This window comes from Aedes aegypti, chromosome 1, assembly GCF_002204515.2.
Source record: "Aedes aegypti strain LVP_AGWG chromosome 1, AaegL5.0 Primary Assembly, whole genome shotgun sequence".
Classification (NCBI taxonomy): Eukaryota; Metazoa; Arthropoda; class Insecta; order Diptera; family Culicidae; genus Aedes; species Aedes aegypti.
In genome coordinates this window covers 231,534,212-231,555,481 of record NC_035107.1, presented here as the reverse complement: position 1 = coordinate 231,555,481, position 21,270 = coordinate 231,534,212, and the positions used below count along the sequence as shown (strand labels likewise).

The following is a 21,270-nucleotide window of genomic DNA, read 5'->3' as shown; positions in this document are numbered from 1 at the left end:
GCACTTATGAACAGCAGCTGGGGGCAAGTGAACAGTATAAATTTGCATAAATCGTCGCGCTATCCCGTATTTCCCAACTTATAGATATAAGGAGGTCCAGGAGAGAATAGTTGGAGCCTGTTCCCTTGCACATCGTACTTTCCGCCCGCCAGAAAACGGGTCCATGCTCACCGTAGCGCGATATGCAACTAATTCAATAAGGCATTGGTTGACAGAGATGCCACCAGATGAGAAGTTATATGCATAGCTTTCCAAACCACTGGGAACTGGATTTTGAAGTGGCTCGTCTTGTTTCGTATACACTGAAATAGATTATGGCGATTTAGGGGTGAGCTGGGCAAACGTCAAGGAGCGAACAGCAAAGAGCGATGGTATTTATCAAATAATTTCATCGTTATTAACAGATGACGGCCCCTGATGCCTAAGTAATACTAATTTTACTGTCGTTATACCTAAGAAGGAATATAGCTGAAGCAGCTTGCATTGCAAAGACGAAATTACTAGTTTGATGAAGAGTGCTAGAGTGTGCCTGACGTGGATAATGCAATCAGGATTTTTATGAAAACTAGACTTGCACATGTCCTTGAGACAGATGGCTATATAATAGGTTCGATCAACGTTTAGGCTAAGATGTGGTCTTACGTGTTTCAAAATCCGGAACCAAAACATGCAAAATGTGTCATAATTTCAACATCGAATTTCAGAATCAATATGTAATTGCTGCAAAATGGTGAGTAGACAATCAGGAAGAAGCGACCAACACAGCTCTGGTCCTCACAAGTTCCTACCTCGCGCTTCCACGGGTCAAATGATGATAGAGACCGCCAGCTAAGGGTTGCGTACTTGCAGCCTAGACATCAGCTAGAGTGAGGAGGTACGTTCTGAGCGTCTGTACATTAGGAGGTGCGGCTCAAACAGCGTCAGTTCTGGCATCCAGCGGCTCACTATGAAATGCTGTATCACGTCAGGTACACCTAAGATGGCAGTCCCATTAACGTGATGTAGGTAGCGCGACCCCGGTAAGGTAGCATACCGAATTCATTATTCACTACGAAAAATGGAGAAAGAAGTAGAAACAAACGTTATTTTCGGCAGTAGACCTGGCAACGAAATAAGGAGTATGATTGGAAACTCGGTACCTGGAACGTTAGGACCTTAAATGAACCTGGACGTGTGATACTTTTGGCTTGTGAACTGCGAAAAGTTGGCGTGTGCGTGGCTGCTATTCAGGAAGTGCGTTACAGCATTCAAATACAACATCTACCCCAGCGGTGGCGATAAAGCTGAACACGGAGTCAATTTCATAGTGAGCGGGAAGCAGATGAAGCGCGTTATTAGGTGGAAGCCGATCAACGAGCGGATCTGCGTATTAAACATTCATGGCAAGTTCTTCAACTACAGCCTGACTAACGTCTATGCACTGACTAACGACAAATCCGATGACGTGAACCACGCGTTTGACGAATGTCTCGACATGACCTGTGGAGAATGCCCAAAACATGACGTGAAAATTGTCATCGGCGACGCAAATGTGCTGGTCGGAAGAGTGAACTTTGCTGCCACTAGGGGGATGGCCATCAGTAGCACCTACTTTGCACGCAAGGATATCCCTAAGCACACCTGGCGACACCCAAATGGCGAACTTTGTGACCGAATCGACCATGTTCTGGTAGACGGCCGACATTTATCCGATGTCATAGATGTTAGAACTTTCAGGGGCCCTAATATCGACTCAGATCACTATCTCGTTGTAAGCAAAATTCGAGCGCGATTATCAACCGTTTCGATTTCTAGGAATCGACAATCGTTGCGTTTCAATATTCAACACCTGTCAGCAGATGGTGTAGCAGCTGACTACCATCAAAAGCTCTACGAGCGGATTAGCGAAATTAACGAAAGCATCAACCTCATCGATCTGTAAGAGTCAGCCCACGGAGCGGTGAACACAGTAGTGCGAGAAGTGGTAGGCACTGCTCAACGAAGACCAAGGAACGGTTGGTTCGACGAGGAGTGCCAGAGAATGACGAACTTGGCTAGAAGACGGATGCTGGTGTCTGGTACCCGTCAGGGCAGAGAGCGCTACAAGGAAGCATGGGCAGCCGAAAAACGGATCCATCGCAGAAAGAAAAAGGAGCATGAAGAGGCAGTAATTGCTCACGCGCAAGAAGCTATCGAAAAGAATGACATGCGACGGTTCTACGAATCCGTCAATGGTGTGCGGAGAAAAACAGCGTCGTCTCCCGCCTTGTGCAACGATTGCGAAGGAAACTTGCTGACGGATAAAACAATGTTGGCCGCCTGGTGGAAATAGTACTTCGAGTCATTTTTGAACGGAGATTACGGAAGTGGATCTGGTAGAAGAATCCAAATCGACGACGATGGACAGGCTGTGGAACCTCCAACGCTAGATGAGGTAAATAAAGCTATCAATGGGCTGAAGAACAACAAGGCTGCTAGGAAGGACGAGCTCCCGGCTGAACTTTTCAAACACGGAATGAGCAGCAGCAAGAACTCCTTCGCCGTATCATTTCGAGGATATGGGAGGAAGAACAAATGCCTACTAGATGGTAGGATGGTCTCATTTGCCCTTTGTGCAAGAAAGGGCAACGACTGGAGTGCGCCAATTACTTATCCCTCACTCCTTAATTCGGCGTACAAAATCATGTCTGGAATTGTGTTCAACAGATTGAAACCGTATGAGGCGTCCTTTGTTGGCGAATACTAAGTTGGTTTTTGAGAGGGCCTATAAACGATGGATCAAATATTTACCCTGCGTCGAATCCTAGATAAATTCCGGGAGTAGAACTTGCAGACTCGTCATTTATTTGTAGAATTCGTACGCTGCGATTCAATGCAGGGAAACGAGTTGCGGCAAATTATGTCCGAACATGGCTTTCCGGCGAAGCTGATTGGACTGATCCGTGCAACGCTTGATGGATCGAAATCAAGTGGGCGAATGGTGGACGAGATTTCGTCATCTTTCGTAACCTTAGATGGATTGAAACAGGGTGACGTTCTTTCTAACTTGCTAATTAACATGCTCCTTGGCTTTGCGGACGATATTCACATCATCGGGATTATCCGTCGGGCAGTGGAAGAGGCGTTCGTGCCTTTCAAGAGGGAGACAGCGAGGATCGGGCTACACGAAGTACATGAAAGCTGGTGGTCAACGTGGGTCCGGACGTGTTAGTGGTACCGAAATGATGCTAGGTGGTGAAAAGTTTGAAGTGGTGGAAGAAGATAATGATGTTACCCGCGAGATGAAAAGACGTATTGCAGCTGTGAGCTGGATTTTCTACGGGCTCCGTAACCAGCTGAAGTTCCGTAGCCTGCAAACGGTTGTCCTATATGGCCATGAATCATGAACATGGACTTAAGGGAGCAGGATCCGTTATCAACTTGATAATTTTCAAAAGCAGTTTTTTCATTCAAAAACACAAATATTTTCATGAAAAAGTGTTCACTGTATTTTATTCTCCAACCGAGACACAGTGAACATATTTTCAACGAGTAAATTTCAGTTTTGAACAGAAACATTGCTGTAGAAGTTTCGATGATGACGATGACAGATCGTTGAACGTTAAGGGCACTTAACGCCCTGAACGACTGGAAGCGATTGGCTCAGGTCCAAGCCCAGTGGAGATAAAACAAAAAACGATATTACACACCTCTAAAATATTGATAAATTCGCCCATTTCTGGATAGAGTACTAGGTTTTATAAAAGGTTTTTGTATTTGATGTGGTATGGAAAATATGTGAATTCTACTGAAGAAGTATCGATTAAGCCCGGTGAAAATAGAGTTCTACAATCAGAGCCGTAGCGTCCTCTTATGGCGCCCTTGGCGAACCGTTATATGGGCGCCCCTTAGTCAAAGCCAAATTGCGTTGCATTGAGCGTAATACCTACAATTTTGTAGGTGAAACAAGTTTTGTGAAGTATACCAGACATATTTTATAGGAGATACTTTTTTGAATTTTAGAGTGATAAAACCTTCAAAAAATATCAAGGAGAATTTACTTATTTAAAATAGGTACATTAAATTACGACCAACAAATCCCTTGGGTGGGGTTGGACCTGGTGTAGTGCTTAGGACACACGCCGAGGACCTGATCAAATCCCATCCCCAAGATAGTCACTTGAAGGTTAATATAATAATAATAATTATGTTACAGTGGCGACTTCCTTTAGAAGGGACGTGAAGCCGTTGGTCCCGTGATGAACTAGCCAAGGCCTAAAAATCTCATAATTAAATATAGAAAAAAATCCCTTGTATTAGGAAAAATAAATCTCTGTTTTCCAGGAATATTGAGATGAATAAGATCAAGATTTTTTTAGAGAATTTAGTGACGATTGCACTTCCATCATTGTCATGAAAGGGAGAAAAATGTATCAATCATTTCATCAATTAAGAATCATTTTGCAATTTCATTCTTGTGTAAAATTATCGACAAAGGATGTTGGCAGGCTTTTAAACCTGATTTAAACCCACACTAAAACTGTTTCCAAACCTTGTAATCTCTCCATGCACCGAATGAATTATTAGAATCTCAACCATGCCCGCTCAAACTTATGAAGCGCGGGTTCAGTTACAGAAATAATATTGTAACCTGAAACTTGTTAACGCACAATCATTTCAACTTTTTTCAACATGTATGTATGCAGTTAGCAAACGTGAGTTATAAGCTGTAAATTTAATTTTTGTTTCTGACATGAGAAAATTGGTCAGTATATTTCACAACAACCGAAAATTGATTTTACGAAAATGTTGAAAAAAGTTGAGATACTTATTCAATCTATGGATCATACCGTTGGAAGAAGATTCTCTATTTCCCACGGGTTTCGCGTAAGTGTCTCTGATTACGGGTCCGCCTTTGGCCCTTCATACAGCGATATGTTGAATTCTGATCGGTAATGAATTTTGACCTTACACGGGAAAAAAATCTGTGGTAAAAATAACTATTTTAGCTGACTATGTTTACGGTACACCCCACCGTATTACTGGTACATTTGACAGAAATAAAATACAACAATCTGATTCCGACTATAGACATGGTAAAATCAAGCGCATTTCTGGTCTGCTGAAAATTGTCGGTGCGAGCGCTTAAGTTAACCCCCTAAAATGGTAGTTTTTACCGCACAATTTTTTTGCGTATACTGTTGAGTGGAATCGCAAGCAGAGCAAGACTCAAGCAAGAATAGTGGCTTGCTCTGCTTGCGGTTCCACTCAACAGTAAGGTCAAAATTCATTACCGATCAGAACTCAACATACCACTGTATGAAGGGCCAAAGGCGGACCCGTAATCAGAGACACTTACGCGAAACCCGTGGGAAATAGAGAATTTGTTTCCAACGGTATGATCCAATAGATTGAATAAGTATCTCAACTTTTTCGAACATTTTCGTAAAATTGTTGTGAAATATACTGACCAATTTTCTCATGTCAGAAACAAAAATTAAATTTACAGCTTATAACTCACGTTTGCTAATTACTATTATTAAATTCTTTAGTTGATTCTTTAGATGAGGTTTTACATCTAAGGATATAGATTCGCAGGTTTGAAAATGATACCTTTTGAAAATTATGTACAGAAACTTCCAACTACAGAAGCTTCAAAATATTCTGCCCAAACCCAACTTTGTATTGCGTTGTAGGTCTGCTAAGGATTTTATGTGAGAATTATGTTTCGTATTCTATAACAATCTTGTAGAGGATAATGTGCGTACAAACTATACCAAAGATTTCACAAGAATCCTGCTCAGAATTACGTTTTATTAATTATCCATTCGAATCTTGTTAAGCGTTCGGTTGATTTTTTTGTTTGTTTGAAATTGTGACTAAGGATACAATTCTACTCAATATGTCCTTTCCATTTTTTTCAAGTGCGTCGTGCATTTTGGCGCCCCCTAAAGCCTGGCGCCCTTGGCGAGTGCCAACCTGGCCAACCGCACGCTACGGCACTGTCTACAATATACACGGCATAGTCGTGGTACTGCGTTGCAGCAATCAGAAAAATACATGGTAAGTAATCATATAATCATCACTACAAACCTTGCCACCATTGCATTGTTCAGCAAATACGGCAAAACAAACAAACGTCCCACAGTTAGAGTATAGTAAAATTTCAAAGCGCTCTTCGAAACAAATTGAGGGATTTTCGTAGAAAAGCACTAGCTCGACCATGGCGATTATAGCGATTTGGAAGCCTTCGAGGTGCATTGCTTATCGAAGCTACATAACGACTTGCACTATATTATAAATCCATCCATCTATTCATCGACTTTCATTCGGTATTATAATCAATTAGTGGTATCAGGTTACTGCACAAATATATCACCCTGAAATTGGCCATTGTAAACGGAGACAATTAGAGCACCACTTCCGTCGATATGCCATTCAACAGTTGCTTATACCTATTCTGTAAGATAAACAGGACGGACGGGATCAGCCTTCTGCAGCGCCCTCTCTGCACTTGTGAGCTGTATAAAGAGCTTTTCCTGGATCTACTGCAGGCGGAATGATGCAGGCATCTTGCAAACAATATTCGGTTACGGATAGAGTTACCAAAGACAAACAGACGTAACTCTAGCAAAATTTTCATAGATCTCTTATTTAACGATCATTTTAAATTCGTTGTGTTGCACACTACCAGAGGCGCGCGCATCGTTTTTCTTCGTGTTTGACGTTTCACACCACCTCCATCTACATGATGGTGTGAATTATGCGATGGATTTTAACGTAAAATTGATCTAATTGTTACGTATGTTTGTTAGTGGAGTTACCCTGCACAGAAAATGGCCTGCATGTACACGTGTGTGCACATGAAGAATGCCGGGCAGGCGAACGAACAGAGGCTGTTTGTAGACATTACACAATTTGCACACCATAATACGACGGTAATTGTAGTGATTTACATTCTTGTTTGCTAATTTTCCGATTATTCTGATCCTGTGGTGTTGTGTGCGTTGCCATGGCTGGTCCTGAGACTAGGCATGGATGAGGAATTGCCACTCCTTAGAAATAAGACAATGCTTCCTGATGATGGTCTGGTGGATGGATTTCCCATTAGTGAATAACATGTGTACTGTTGGGTAGTGCCACGTGTGTACAATTTTCTGCAACACCATCATCTTCTCATGCTCCCTGCGTCGAAATAGTTTGAAGAATCACCACATTTTATACCTTCTTGAACATGCACAAGCTTTGGCATTGGAGATCGATTAATTAACGAGAGATTATTTATCCAGTGTACTGATCTACATGTTATATGATTTTCTGCTCATCTCCAGTTTAATTTAACAGGGAACAAAAGCACAAAAGCACTTGCCATTGTGCTCGGCACTTCAATCGATTGCAAGAGTATGAACAAAAAATACTGTTTTACAGTACATGTATCGAAGTATCGAAGCTGATAGATGCTGTGAAAGAGAGGTAGATAATTGAATAAATTAAAATGGAAGATAAACATGGACGTCAACTGCGCTGACTATCGCTTCGTCCACTGAAACAGGGAAAAGGACTTATAGGTTCCTAAAATTTCTAATAAAATCTTGTTTTTATGAAATAATACAGAGTGCGTTCTTGCTACTACTTTGGCAAATTTTCCCGTTTAAATAACGACTGTATCATATTTAATTAATCAACTCATTACACATGGTAAGGATGGATAAATTATGGGCAAAATTATGTAAAAAATTCCATGTGCTCGGCTGGGATTCGAACCCAGGACTCTTGTATACTAGACAAGTGCTTTACCAACTAAGCTACCGAGTCACTTGGTAACCCATCCATCCATCTTGGTGACCCATTTTTTCCATCTTTGCCAAAATCGAGTTAACATGTGTTTATGGAATAAACTTAAGCGTTTGGTATTAAAATTGGGACAAGGCTTTAGGACCCTATTCGATTTAAATCTAAAAATGATGTATAATTTCTTCGAATGTTTTTTTAGGATGTTCAGTTGACGTTTACAGTACTGGGTGCTGACATAGCCATTTTGAAACTCTGTAACTTTGCCGACATTGAATTGATTGTGATGAAATTTTCAGGGAACACAAAAAAAAAGTTACATATATTTGATACATGCACTGAACATTTTGAATTCGGTGACAGTGTCAGATTGAGGTTCAAATTAGTTGGTGTACCTAGGGTATTTCTAAATTAAAATCAAGGGGAATTGCAATAACTCTAATAAAAAAACTATTGTTAATTGATCTAGTTGTCAGAATGTATCACCAGTTTCTATTTGGAGTCGTTTACTTACAAATGCATACAATTTTTAATATTTAAAAAGTCTTCAGGCCAATAATGTGAAAGTGCTCTCAATAGTAAGCTGACAAACTGGTTATGAACTGAGTGGGTCATAATACCAGAAAGAAAAGAATAGATATTAGATGATGTAAATTCACTTATGTGCAAAAAATCATGAAATTCAAGATATCATACGACAACGACAGAAAACGTTCCAACATAGACCAATTGGAGCTCTATTGGGACCTGTCACAGAGTGTTTGAAAAAGGTCAGAACCACTTTATAGTTCATGGCACGATATTAAATTACTTCTGGATGTAAATTTATGAATTTTTACCTTCGAAAGGGTCCCGTGCATGATATTCTAGAAGTGTCTTTTCAGGGTCCCTACTGGTGATTATGTTCCCGAAATTACCTCAATAGTGTCCAAACTGAAAAAAAAGATTACAACTTTTTTTTGTCCGAATAACCTCATCTGTTTAATGTATAGCAGTGCTTCCCAAACTTTTTCAACTTTCGCCCCCTTGAGGCCAATATTAATCTGGAATTGCCCCCCTGATATGTGATTCAAATATTTTAATAAGGACAAAAAATGTCTTTGACGCGCATATCCAAAGAATCATAATACAATAACTATTATGTACATTTCAAAATATTTTCTTAAATATCGGTAGCCTGGACTGTAAATTAAAATATCGATTTAAAAAATATCTTGCGTACATTACAGGCTACTGATTTAGTCTGCAAAAGTTTGGTCCAGTTTCAACTTAACAAATGTAATGTGGCGCCTTGTGACGTAATTGGGGGCGAAGTTCTCCAAAACTGAACCAAAACCTTTTATTTTTACATGAATACGTCATATTTGGGTGAACTGCAATGATTCTGTTCGCAATTTTTCGTTTTTGAAAGATCTCACCCCGTGAATTGTGTTTAATCTGCTATTTCTTAAATTACTGGAATAAGTTTCAGAAATTGTGAGTAATAAATGCCTGACGTTTCTAACGCTTTTCTTTATCCAATCCAAAAACCCTGAAAATTGTATAAAAATCCAGAATGTTTTTCAACTCAATTATCCGTTCAATTTATCAAAAGGGTGTTTTTCTAACACCAAGAAAAACTCGAATTTTTCGGACGTTCTGGAGGTATAGATCCAACGCATTTCTGAAATTTCTTCAAATCTATTTATAAATAGAGTTTTTTTGGCTTTGGCATCGCTGGAACGCGATTTTTGTAGGCTAAATTTTTCAAAATTTGTTTGATTAAAAACATCACAAATGGTACTGTAGATTTTTTTGGAAAAGGCTGAATGCCAGAAATTTTAACTTCCAAATCTTCTAATGATTAACTTTCAAATCTTATTCAAAAAGCTCGATGAATAACTCAAATACCCAGACAACCAGAAATCGCATGAAAGTTCACGTTACAACTCGTTTATTCATACTAATTACATCAAACTCGCTAAACACCGTGGATAAACTCGTCAGATTGATGAGCATCCTCGCATAAAACACTTCTTTTCTGAGTTCATTTGTACATTTTGTTTCGTCCCGTACACACGTACAAAGTAAGTCGGATCAATCCGTAGCAGCTGTCAAATCATCATTTGTTATCATAAATTAAGTCGCATAATATTGCAGGTTAGTTCGGTAGAATATTTATACACTCGCATTGTATGTTATTATTCATCACATAATATATGCATGCATATCGCCTCCACTTTTGTACGTAGAAGGCCGTTTCGCAACATCTTATAAGTGAAATTTTGCACATATAGAGCCTCCAGGTGATTTCGTTATACGTACATTTTGGTTGTCTGGGTATGTTGTGTTTGACAATCATGTAATGTTGTCTAAAATAATTTTAAAATAGCCATGATTAGAGATATAACAATCTAAGGTAAAATAGTCCTAGAAATATTTGAGTTTGGAATTGATTAACCTGCAGATGTGTGTCCTCCAAAGGTTATGAGTAATTATTTTCAAATGCTCCCATGTTAGTTTTTTCGCCCCCTTTCTGGATTTTTCGCCCCCCAAATTCTGTTTTACAAATTTTCGCCCCCTTAAGTCTGAAAATCGCCCCCAGGGGGGCGAATTCGCCCACTTTGGGAATCACTGATGTATAGCATAACGCTACACATGAAGATACCATGCAACCCCGCAAACCATCGGGGTTTTTAATTTAAGCTTCTAGTTACCCTACGCAATCAAAACGCTAGTGGCACTGTTATCACAAAAAAGGATTTTTCTATTGATAATGATAAAAGTGACGCTTATAGGCTTATAGGTACTCAAGCTGCCAGAGCATGGCAAACTAGATGTTGGTCACACGAACAGCCGCGACAGCGTTTCACATCGTTTCATTTCACTTCATTGTGTTCCATAAGCTGAATGACGTTTGAACAAATTTGAACAAGAACAAGAACAAGAACAAGAACAAAAACAAGAACAAGAACAAGAACAAGAACAAGAACAAGAACAAGAACAAGAACAAGAACAAGAACAAGAACAAGAACAAGAACAAGAACAAGAACAAGAACAAGAACAAGAACAAGAACAAGAACAAGAACAAGAACAAGAACAAGAACAAGAACAAGAACAAGAACAAGAACAAGAACAAGAACAAGAACAAGAACAAGAACAAGAACAAGAACAAGAACAAGAACAAGAACAAGAACAAGAACAAGAACAAGAACAAGAACAAGAACAAGAACAAGAACAAGAACAAGAACAAGAACAAGAACAAGAACAAGAACAAGAACAAGAACAAGAACAAGAACAAGAACAAGAACAAGAACAAGAACAAGAACAAGAACAAGAACAAGAACAAGAACAAGAACAAGAACAAGAACAAGAACAAGAACAAGAACAAGAACAAGAACAAGAACAAGAACAAGAACAAGAACAAGAACAAGAACAAGAACAAGAACAAGAACAAGAACAAGAACAAGAACAAGAACAAGAACAAGAACAAGAACAAGAACAAGAACAAGAACAAGAACAAGAACAAGAACAAGAACAAGAACAAGAACAAGAACAAGAACAAGAACAAGAACAAGAACAAGAACAAGAACAAGAACAAGAACAAGAACAAGAACAAGAACAAGAACAAGAACAAGAACAAGAACAAGAACAAGAACAAGAACAAGAACAAGAACAAGAACAAGAACAAGAACAAGAACAAGAACAAGAACAAGAACAAGAACAAGAACAAGAACAAGAACAAGAACAAGAACAAGAACAAGAACAAGAACAAGAACAAGAACAAGAACAAGAACAAGAACAAGAACAAGAACAAGAACAAGAACAAGAACAAGAACAAGAACAAGAACAAGAACAAGAACAAGAACAAGAACAAGAACAAGAACAAGAACAAGAACAAGAACAAGAACAAGAACAAGAACAAGAACAAGAACAAGAACAAGAACAAGAACAAGAACAAGAACAAGAACAAGAACAAGAACAAGAACAAGAACAAGAACAAGAACAAGAACAAGAACAAGAACAAGAACAAGAACAAGAACAAGAACAAGAACAAGAACAAGAACAAGAACAAGAACAAGAACAAGAACAAGAACAAGAACAAGAACAAGAACAAGAACAAGAACAAGAACAAGAACAAGAACAAGAACAAGAACAAGAACAAGAACAAGAACAAGAACAAGAACAAGAACAAGAACAAGAACAAGAACAAGAACAAGAACAAGAACAAGAACAAGAACAAGAACAAGAACAAGAACAAGAACAAGAACAGGAAGAGGGGCAGGGGCAGGGGCAGGGACAAAGACAGGGACAGGGACAGGGACAGGGACAGGGAGAGGGACAGGGACAGCGACAGGGTCAGTAATAAGAAACAATATAGGTTTTAAAACAGTTTAATAGAATAATTTTTGATTTCATTTCACTAATGACAAAAATTCGTGGACTCTTCTGAATTTAAATCAGAAGAGAAGAGAAACTCAAAGGCGAATTTTGAAGTTATAAAATAGAAACATCGGTGAAGACTATATAATTTTGTTATTTTCCAATCAGCATCATTTTTTTTCAAACTTAAATTATTGAGAATTTTGTTAAATATCAAAATTATCAAACACATTAAAAAAGAACAGTTTTCTCCAAAATTTTCCTCAATTCACTTGAAAATTCATCTTATGTTGACCATAGTTATTATATATATTCATATATACTCATCCAATTACAAATAATTTTACATAAGTAGATGAAAAAACCGAATATAGTACTATACCATTTAATTCCACTAGAGTTTGTATCCTTTGTCAGATACGCGTATTTCGACCTCAACTGTAAGGCCGTCTTCAGTGTCGTGTACTAGACTCGACTTGAAATACGCGTATCTGTCAAAGGATACAAACTCTAGTGGAATTAAATGGTACAGTACTAAATTCGGTTTTTTCATCTACCTATAGGTATTCTACTAAACAGCTCGAAGATTTAATATAATTTTACATGTTTTTAAAGGTAATTTGGTTGTCTCTAAAAAGTATCAAAACATCTATATAAATAAAAATGGAATGGTGTTTGTATGTCACGAAATGGCTTACGAACGGGTCAACGGATTGGAAAGATTCTTTCTCAGTTTTGTTCGTCAGGGGTTCCGACGTGTTCGTGTGTATAAAAATCCCTGGATATTCACCGGGAAAGTTGAAAAAAAAAAAACGAGCGCGAACGAAACTGTCATTTTATATGGGACGATCAAAAGCGTTTTTCAACAGCCTACTTGATGGCAAGACGAAGTTTGCCGGGACCACTAGTATTTGATAAAAAAAAATCGTTTTGACTTAGTTATTTACAAAAATTGCAAAAAAAAACATGATTTTTAACCAAAAAATAAAAAAATCAAATTGATGCCATTCAAACGTTAATACTAAAGTTGAAAATGGTTGTTCACATTTGATGTGCATTTAATAAGGTCTTTTAAAAAATTTTGAATTAATTTTATGACAAAAATATGTTTGCACTTTTGCAAAAATATATTCGTTTTTGAACTCGTAGTTAGGGGGAGATCCCCCAGTGTCGGACAGCACCCAATACCGGACAAAGTCGAAACATTGAGAAATCATGGTCCAATCAAGATGGTGTATTAGTAGAAAAGAAAGCTATTATGTAGACTAATGTTTGCGTAGAATAACACATCCTTGAAATATGCATGCCTTTTTAAAAAAGTAGAAAAGTTTGAAAAACTTTAAAAAATTGACGTATTTTCTTGATTTTGAGCCTATTTAGTAACTATTTTGAATATGAAAAAATACTTTGGATCACACAAGCATTATTGAACATAACCTTAATTTGATAGTATGAATGTATTTTGTACCATAATTGAACTAAATATGGACAAATTACAATTTTCGTTAAGCACCTCCTGTCCCTCAGTTTCGGACAGCTTGATTTGTTATATGATATCTTTGTTATTATTGCGTCAGTGTCTCAATATACTTTCATTTTTCATGGGTTCCGTCGATCATGGAATCAAACATGCAATAAAATTAAGAAGAATGATTATTCAGAACAACATCGTAAAATGTGCTATTTTTTCATCATATATGGAAGAGGTTTTTGATAGGCATCTTGCAAACTAAGAAAGACTCAAATTATTCTTGTAAATGTTGCAAATGCATTGAATTGGTAATTATAAACTATTCCTATAGTGTACACATTCAATGATGTTCAAATTTGCAGAAATCGAGGCATTTCCAGATCGTGTCCGGTATTGGGTGCCACCTTTCGAGATCGATCAATTTGGTACTAAAATACATCATCAAAATGCATTGTCAAAATTCATATTTATTTTTTCAAATTTATTTTTGTACACTATAAAAATGATAATATTTATCATAAATGGGTAACACGAGCCCATAAAATTAATAGTTTTCGAATTATGAATTTAGTGGCTTAAGTGTCCGGTACTGGGGGATCTCCCCCTATAACAATATGCATCATAAACTTCAACTAAATAGTAAAAATGTTAGATCCGGCAAAAATTTCTTCTCGTTATAAAATCATGCTTTTTTCCATTAAAAAAACTTGCTTTTCAGTAGTTTTTTTTTCGAATATATATACCAAAACAATTTTAAATGAAATGTGTTGTAGACACATTTCAAAATCAACCAAATTAGCTTCAAATTCATATAAACATGTTTGGAATCGTTTGAGTATCCATTAAGTTATAGTCAAAGATAACTTGGAAAATGTGGAGAAAACTACTCTTAACCAAGGCTAATTTTGATTACAGACAAATTTTATGGCATACTTTTTTTTTTAATTTTAATTTTGAAGAGAGTTTTAAAATTAATTAATAAATAACAAAGTTATGGAGACTTTACTTAAGGTTAAGGAACATCACCGAAGACCGCGAAGATATCCGACAGTTGTAGAAAATGTTATATAATGAAAACTGATTGGCAAGATTTGGAGGTGGTTAACACGTAAAGGCTGGTTTGCTACCGACAAGAAAAGGAATCGTCTACCTCGATGCATGGAAATTTTTTCCCAGAAATGGTCCATAAAATCACAGTTTTTCTGATCGCAGTACGCAGTTGAGGAGAAATGACATTTTAAAGGGGACTCTATGTAGGAAATTACTTGACCCATTCAGTCAAGGAATTTCTTTACTTTTCTTAAGCAAAACAGTATACTTAGCTTAAAGGAATAACCATAGTAACAGCAATTCGAGGAAATTCTAGATACTTAAGGCTTTATAACTTTTTTCACAAGCATGCTTTGCAATCTTCGACAATGCTCTTCGTTGTTAAAGTACCTGTTCTTTAATTAGAATTTTATGGTAATTGGTAATAACTGGTGTTATATCATTGTGAAAGTAATTTTTCCTACAGAAAATCCCATATGAACTTAGAAGGGCTGGCGCTAAGGTATTAAAGTTTTACTAACCGAGCTGAAATTTTGCAATTATGCACCAAAATGGAACCCAAAAAGTGGATTGGAGTGAGAATTTATATAAGCGTGTCCCAGGCTAGTAGGCAAAGGCATGTCTCAAAGGATGAAGGATAAATAAATTTATAACTTTGAATTAATCAAGTTGATGGTAATGAAAGCTCTACCTCTAAGCTTAGAACTAAAGTTTTCATGAGATACTGAAACAGAAACAACACCATCAAAAATTCTGAGACGTAAATCTTCTTTTTGCAATTTCTCATCGTAATAGGCTGTTTTTCATCACGCCAATCTGTCATGATACGGCCTACTTTCCTGCACTGAAGTATGCAGTGCGGGAATAGTCATTACCTAACTGAAACCAGTGCTGTAATGATTCATTACGCAACGCTTTCTCATTACGCAACTGTTTTCAGTTGCGTAATGAATCATAACACAACCATTTCTCAGAAATTGTAAAATAATGGTGGATGCGTTCCGATATAATTTCTGATACCCTCAAGTGGTCTTCTACGAAATTGCAAAAAATGTTGTACGTAACTCGTTGCAGAACTCGATTTTTACAGCACTCGTCGTAATTATCCTACTCGGCAAGCCTCGTAGGATAATTTTACGACTCGTGCTGTAAAAATCATCATTCTGCAACTTGTTCCGTAAACTACTATTGTCAGATGCAACTGAATGAAAGTTTGCAGTTTAAACCAAGTTTCCCGCACCTTCGGGAATCACAACTTTTCCAGAACAAATCCGTACCGGTGCAAAATTTGTAATCAAATTTCAAACAGAGTGAATCATCAAGCACGACGACCGTAGTTTCTTAGCGCTGCCACATTAAAACGCAACTCCCACGTCAGCCAAAACTTCAAGAAACCAACCCGAACTACCGGTGTGATTCGTGCTTCGGTTTCTCTTATAGCTTTCAACCAGATGGGTAAAACCTTAATTCCAAAGCACATCTTTGCTCTCCTTTGGGACGTGACTGTGCTTCAAGGTGCAGGTGCAATAATACCTACTACTTCTCGCAAAATCAACAACCACTTTTACCGGAGATTTCTCGTAGTCGAACTTGTTGGCTGAAGGTGGGTGGGAGGGATGACCCATCCTTTCCGCAATAGTTGGGCAAACACCGTGGCAGTTGTATACGAAGCTTTGGTCCCTCCAAGGCACGTGTTTTTGTTTGCTGTTTGTACAACTCTACCGACGCGAAGAAATATGAACTTGTGGGGAGAGTGTATAATTTTCTTTTAAAGGTTAAATAACATCAGTTCTCGCCACCAACGCTCGTGGGAAATTGCTTGCATTGTCAGATCTCGGATTGCGAAAATCAGCTCAAGCGATAAACTGGATCCGGCACACACACACAACGAAGTGAGGAAAATTTAATATTTCCGTTCTGTTCTGGTTCTGTTGTTATACAGAGAGCGAGTTGCATTCCTGACGGCAGTTGCTCGCACGACTCGCTACAGAGATTGCAGGGTTGGTATTGTCGGCGCGGTGAAAAGTTAGAATCGGTTTCTCGCCGAAGTTGGATTTTTCTCAGAATCTATGCGAGATACCTAACTTAGGAAGTGGTGCACTCGATTCGCATCCGGATGCGCTCTAATGCGCCCTATTTCGGCGAAATGCATTTTCTGTTGATTGACCGAACTTACGATAGCATCTGAGCGCCGAAAAAAGAGGAACTTTAGTATAGTGATAGTATAGTGATAGTATAGTGATAGTATAGTGATAGTGCGCATTCTCTCTGCTCTTGGTAGTTTTTAAAACTACCTAAATCAATGAATCAGTACTACTCAGTGCTACAAAAACAGTACTTTTTAGTGTTACAAAAATAGTAGTTTTCAGTACTGATTTTCTATTATTCATCTCTTTACGATCCTTGTTTGGACCCGTGCCTTCGATTTTTCGTTGGACACGTTAGCGAAAGCTAGCGGTGGTAATCCTTCCTGGACACCGTCTTCTTTCGTTTATTCACTGAACATAGTTGCAACTACAAACAAAAGGAAGTGTGAATCTCTGAATTCGCAACTTACTTCCAAAAGAGTGGGATTTAAAACTGTCACTAAACGTGGCAAGAATGGAAGAAAGGACGTTTCTCAAATCGCAAAGAAAGGAGACTGTCGCGTTTTGCCGGAAACTCTTAAAGATCGCGAACTTCTTCTCCGACATTTTGAAGAGAAGAAGCACAATTGTTTTACTTATGACGACAAAACTGAACGTTTGTTCAAAGTTGTCTTGAAAGGTCTCTCAAGTGACTATAAATCACCTGAAGAGATCAAAAATGGAATAAATGATTTACTTGGATTTTCTCCAGTCCAAGTAAGCATTATGAAAAAGAGAACCCAATCTGGCATTGTTCGGAAAGGGCTTCCTCAAGAATATTATTTAGTTTACTTTAACAAAAAAGAACTAAATAATATTAAAGCTTTAGAAAAAGCTAAACTTATGTTCGATGTCCGTGTGACGTGGGAACATTTCCAGAAACCTGGAGGAAATTACCAGAACCCCACTCAGTGCCGTCGGTGCCAAAAATGGGGTCATGGTACAAAAAAATGTCGCATGGATGCTAAACAGTCTTCAAAAAATCCCTTTCCAAGAGCTGCTGAGATTTAAAATCACCAGAGAAAGATTTGTTTCGCGCACATTTTTGGTTCAATAGGCTCGGTGCTTCCCAATCCCCATAGAAACGTCGAATATTCATATTGGACACGAGGAACATTTTGTACTATGTATTTCATTCGGGGAGGGTGCTGTATTCTAATATTCAATCAATCTCCAGTGCGCTTCAATGATTCAATCCTGAGATTGAATCTTGGCACAAATCGCGCACGCTGAGTTTGAAAAATTCAGGATTCAAAACGATACCGCTTATTGAGCTGAATTCAAAGCATGCTTATTTGAATCTTGGAGTAGAAGGATGATCTTAGAAGACTGATGCTAAATGCATGATTTGTGGATGTTCTTCTCACGCCAAGGATGTCTGTCCAGTGAAGAAAGATACCACTAAGTTCATATGCACCAATTGTGGGGACAATCATAAGTCAAACTTTTAGGCTTGCCCTTCGCGTAGGCGAGTCGACGAGGCTCGTGCCAGGCAGATGAATATCCGTTACAATAACGGCCGTTTCCGGAATTTGCCTGGTAGAGTATCAAACAATGCTCATTTTTCAGTTAACGATCGCTTGATCAAGAATCATACCCATCAGGAAGATAATAATCATGCTCATTCGCAAACTATTTTTAATCCGTTGGGTAGCCGTTCAAATCTATCAGTTTCGAATGTATCTACCCAAGGAAAATCCTTTGCCGATATCGTAGCAGGATATTTGAACTCCTCCCCTTTTCATACTACGAGTACCCATTCTACTTGTTTCAAATTAAACGGAAAAAACTCTGCCGCCACAGGTAAAATCTACTTCGCCTCTTCTTTTACCGAAAATTCTAATGGAAAGTCATAAAATGTACCCAGTTCAAGTGATATGTCTCCCTCTGATTTTATTTTTCTAACTGAACAATTGAATCAAATGGTTGATGCAATGTTCAAAGTCACCACTATGACTGAAGCAGTCGAAGTTGGTGTAAAATTCACTAATCAAATTGTAATTGGAATACGTTTTTCTAATGGATCCAATAAATAATAATTTAAATATTTTAAATGCTCGTTCTTTGAATGGTGAAGAGGACGAGCTGTTAAATTTTCGCACAGCTAATAACGTGCATATGGCAGTTATTACTGAAACGTATTTGAAACCTGGATCCAAACACAAAAGAGATCCTAACTTTTTTGTTTATCGTAATGATCGAATTAATGGGGCATGTGGGGGAGTTGCAATCATCTAGGGGTACCATCTGATCCGTTGAGAAAATCAGGATATTTAATATATTTTCGGAAAATTGTGCAAAACTTACCGGATTTGTTAAAGAATTTAAGCCGAAAAAAGTTGAAAATCAGGACATGTCCTGCTAAATCAGGACGGGTGGTAACCCTACAATCATCATTTCTAGGAGTATAAAACATCAACTGTTTAGCTTTAGGTGTTTTAGTTGAAACACAACTTTGTAAATATACTTTCATAGCTGCCTATTTGCCTTTCCAATGCTCTGGACAGCAAGTTAATTTGCTCCAAACTGACTTACAAAACTTGACTCGCAATAAGTTGCGGAGTTGAAACATTGGAACAAATGTCAAATAAAATCATTAATAATTTCAGGCAAAAGTCGTTGCAATCTTCTATTGCCACGATTAATGTGTGATATGTTTAGGTTAAGTTAGGTTAAGTAAATGGAAAACGTATTTTTTTTCTCTTATAAGCAGGTAAAATCAACTCACCTGTAAAAAATCTGAACTGCTACGGCAAATAAAATGTAATATGTTGTTAATAAAATCCTCAATTCTTTTACCAAATTAGGATGATAGTGTTGTCTAACACAGAACACCTAGATATCTATATACCGTTTTGATTCATATTACGGACACTTAAGGCCTCAGTGAAGTATAACCCAGCAGAGAGCATACAAAATAAATCATTCTGTATGATTCTTTAGCGTTATCAAGCGTTGGAAGCCCTTAACTTTTGAATGGTGGGTAAAGAATTCGCTTCCGCAACTTGAATAATTTTTAATAAATCAAAATGTGTGGCCTTTTAATGATTCTTATTCCGGACGCTTCCTCGCTTTTGCCTCATAATCCGGACACTTTGATTCGAATTTCGGACAGCTCATGAAATGATTATCATGGAGCAGTCAAATCATTAATTGAAATCGTCAAACCACTAAAGAGACATCTAACGTAGTTGGGCATTATAAATTTTCAAAGATATTTATGAAAATTCTTACTAAAACGAGCCTTGAAATCGAGAACTTTTAAAAGGCAAAAATTGAAACATTTCGTGTGAAATGTTTCCCATACAAAGTAGAGTGTCCGGAATTTGAAGCTGTCCGTAATATGAATCAAAACGGTAATAAAATAAATAAAAATAAATAAAAATGGAGTGGTGTTTGTATGTCACGAAATAACTTGAGAACGGATCAACGGGTTGAGGAGAGTTTTTCACTGTTGCACTCGACAAGGGATGCGACGTGTTCGTGCAAGGAAAAAGTTTGAGAAAGTCTCCGGAAAAATCGGGAAAACGGGAGAAGACTCAGGTGTCATTTTGTATGGGGGATTACATGAAGTTTTGCAACAGCCTACTTGATGGCAAGACGAAGTTTGCCGGGACCACTAGTAAGAAATAAATGTAATGTTTGGAATGATACTAATAAAAAAAACAAGTCATTATTTGCTTCAAACTGACTTGCGGAAGTTGACTCTAGCAATAAGTCATTTATTTTGCCAATGTTGACTTTAATGCTATGATAACACAGCGTAACAAAAATGACATTTTTGCGTGTCTCAAGAATCAAATTATGTGTCTCTAGTAGATTTGGGGTTGCTGAATCTGATGCCGTTTTCAGAAATGTTCCAGCACGTCACAATTTTTAGGTACAGGTCGCCAAAGTTGTATAAAACACTGGTTTCATTGATTTTTTCGTAAAGTTTGAACAATGATTTTTCAAAAAAAATTATGATCTTATCTACTAAGCATGCAAAATGGGACTTGAACTTTCATTTGAGATATAATATGATTAAAATTACACGATTAAATTGAGGTTAAATCGATTTTTTCAACATGCTTGCAGTCTCCATACGAAATTCTTCATTTCTCTTATATAGCAAAATTCAATACTTTTCTAAACCAACAAAAATAACTTTTGAGCATCGGAAGTATTATGAACTTTGTTGATAAGTATTGTTATACACATGAAGTTTGAGTTCTGAGGCGAATTAAGCAATAATTTGCCATACAAGCTGGAAAAAATAGTCAAATTTAGCATTTTCAACAGCCAATATCTCAAAAACTAGACGTGCCATGATATTTCTGTAAATGGCAATGGATTCAGCAACCCTTAATCAAGTAAATAGCGGTATTTTGGTGCTTGAGACAAAATCGTGTTCCGCTGTGTAATTGGCTATTTGATGGAATAATTCGCAAACCAATTTCATCGGTTATATTCTATTATGTAAGGCTTATGTTAAAGTAGTGACCAAGTCTCTAAGAAAAGAACTGCTATCAG

At 37.6% G+C, this 21,270-nt stretch overlaps 1 non-coding gene across 1 annotated transcript; it reads right to left on the bottom strand.

Moving 5' to 3' along the window:
• Window positions 1-7,702: 7,702 nt before the first annotated feature.
• Window positions 7,703-7,773, bottom strand: Trnat-agu. Its single transcript has one exon. It is a non-coding gene; the product is annotated as a tRNA-Thr (tRNA).
• Window positions 7,774-21,270: the final 13,497 nt, after the last annotated feature.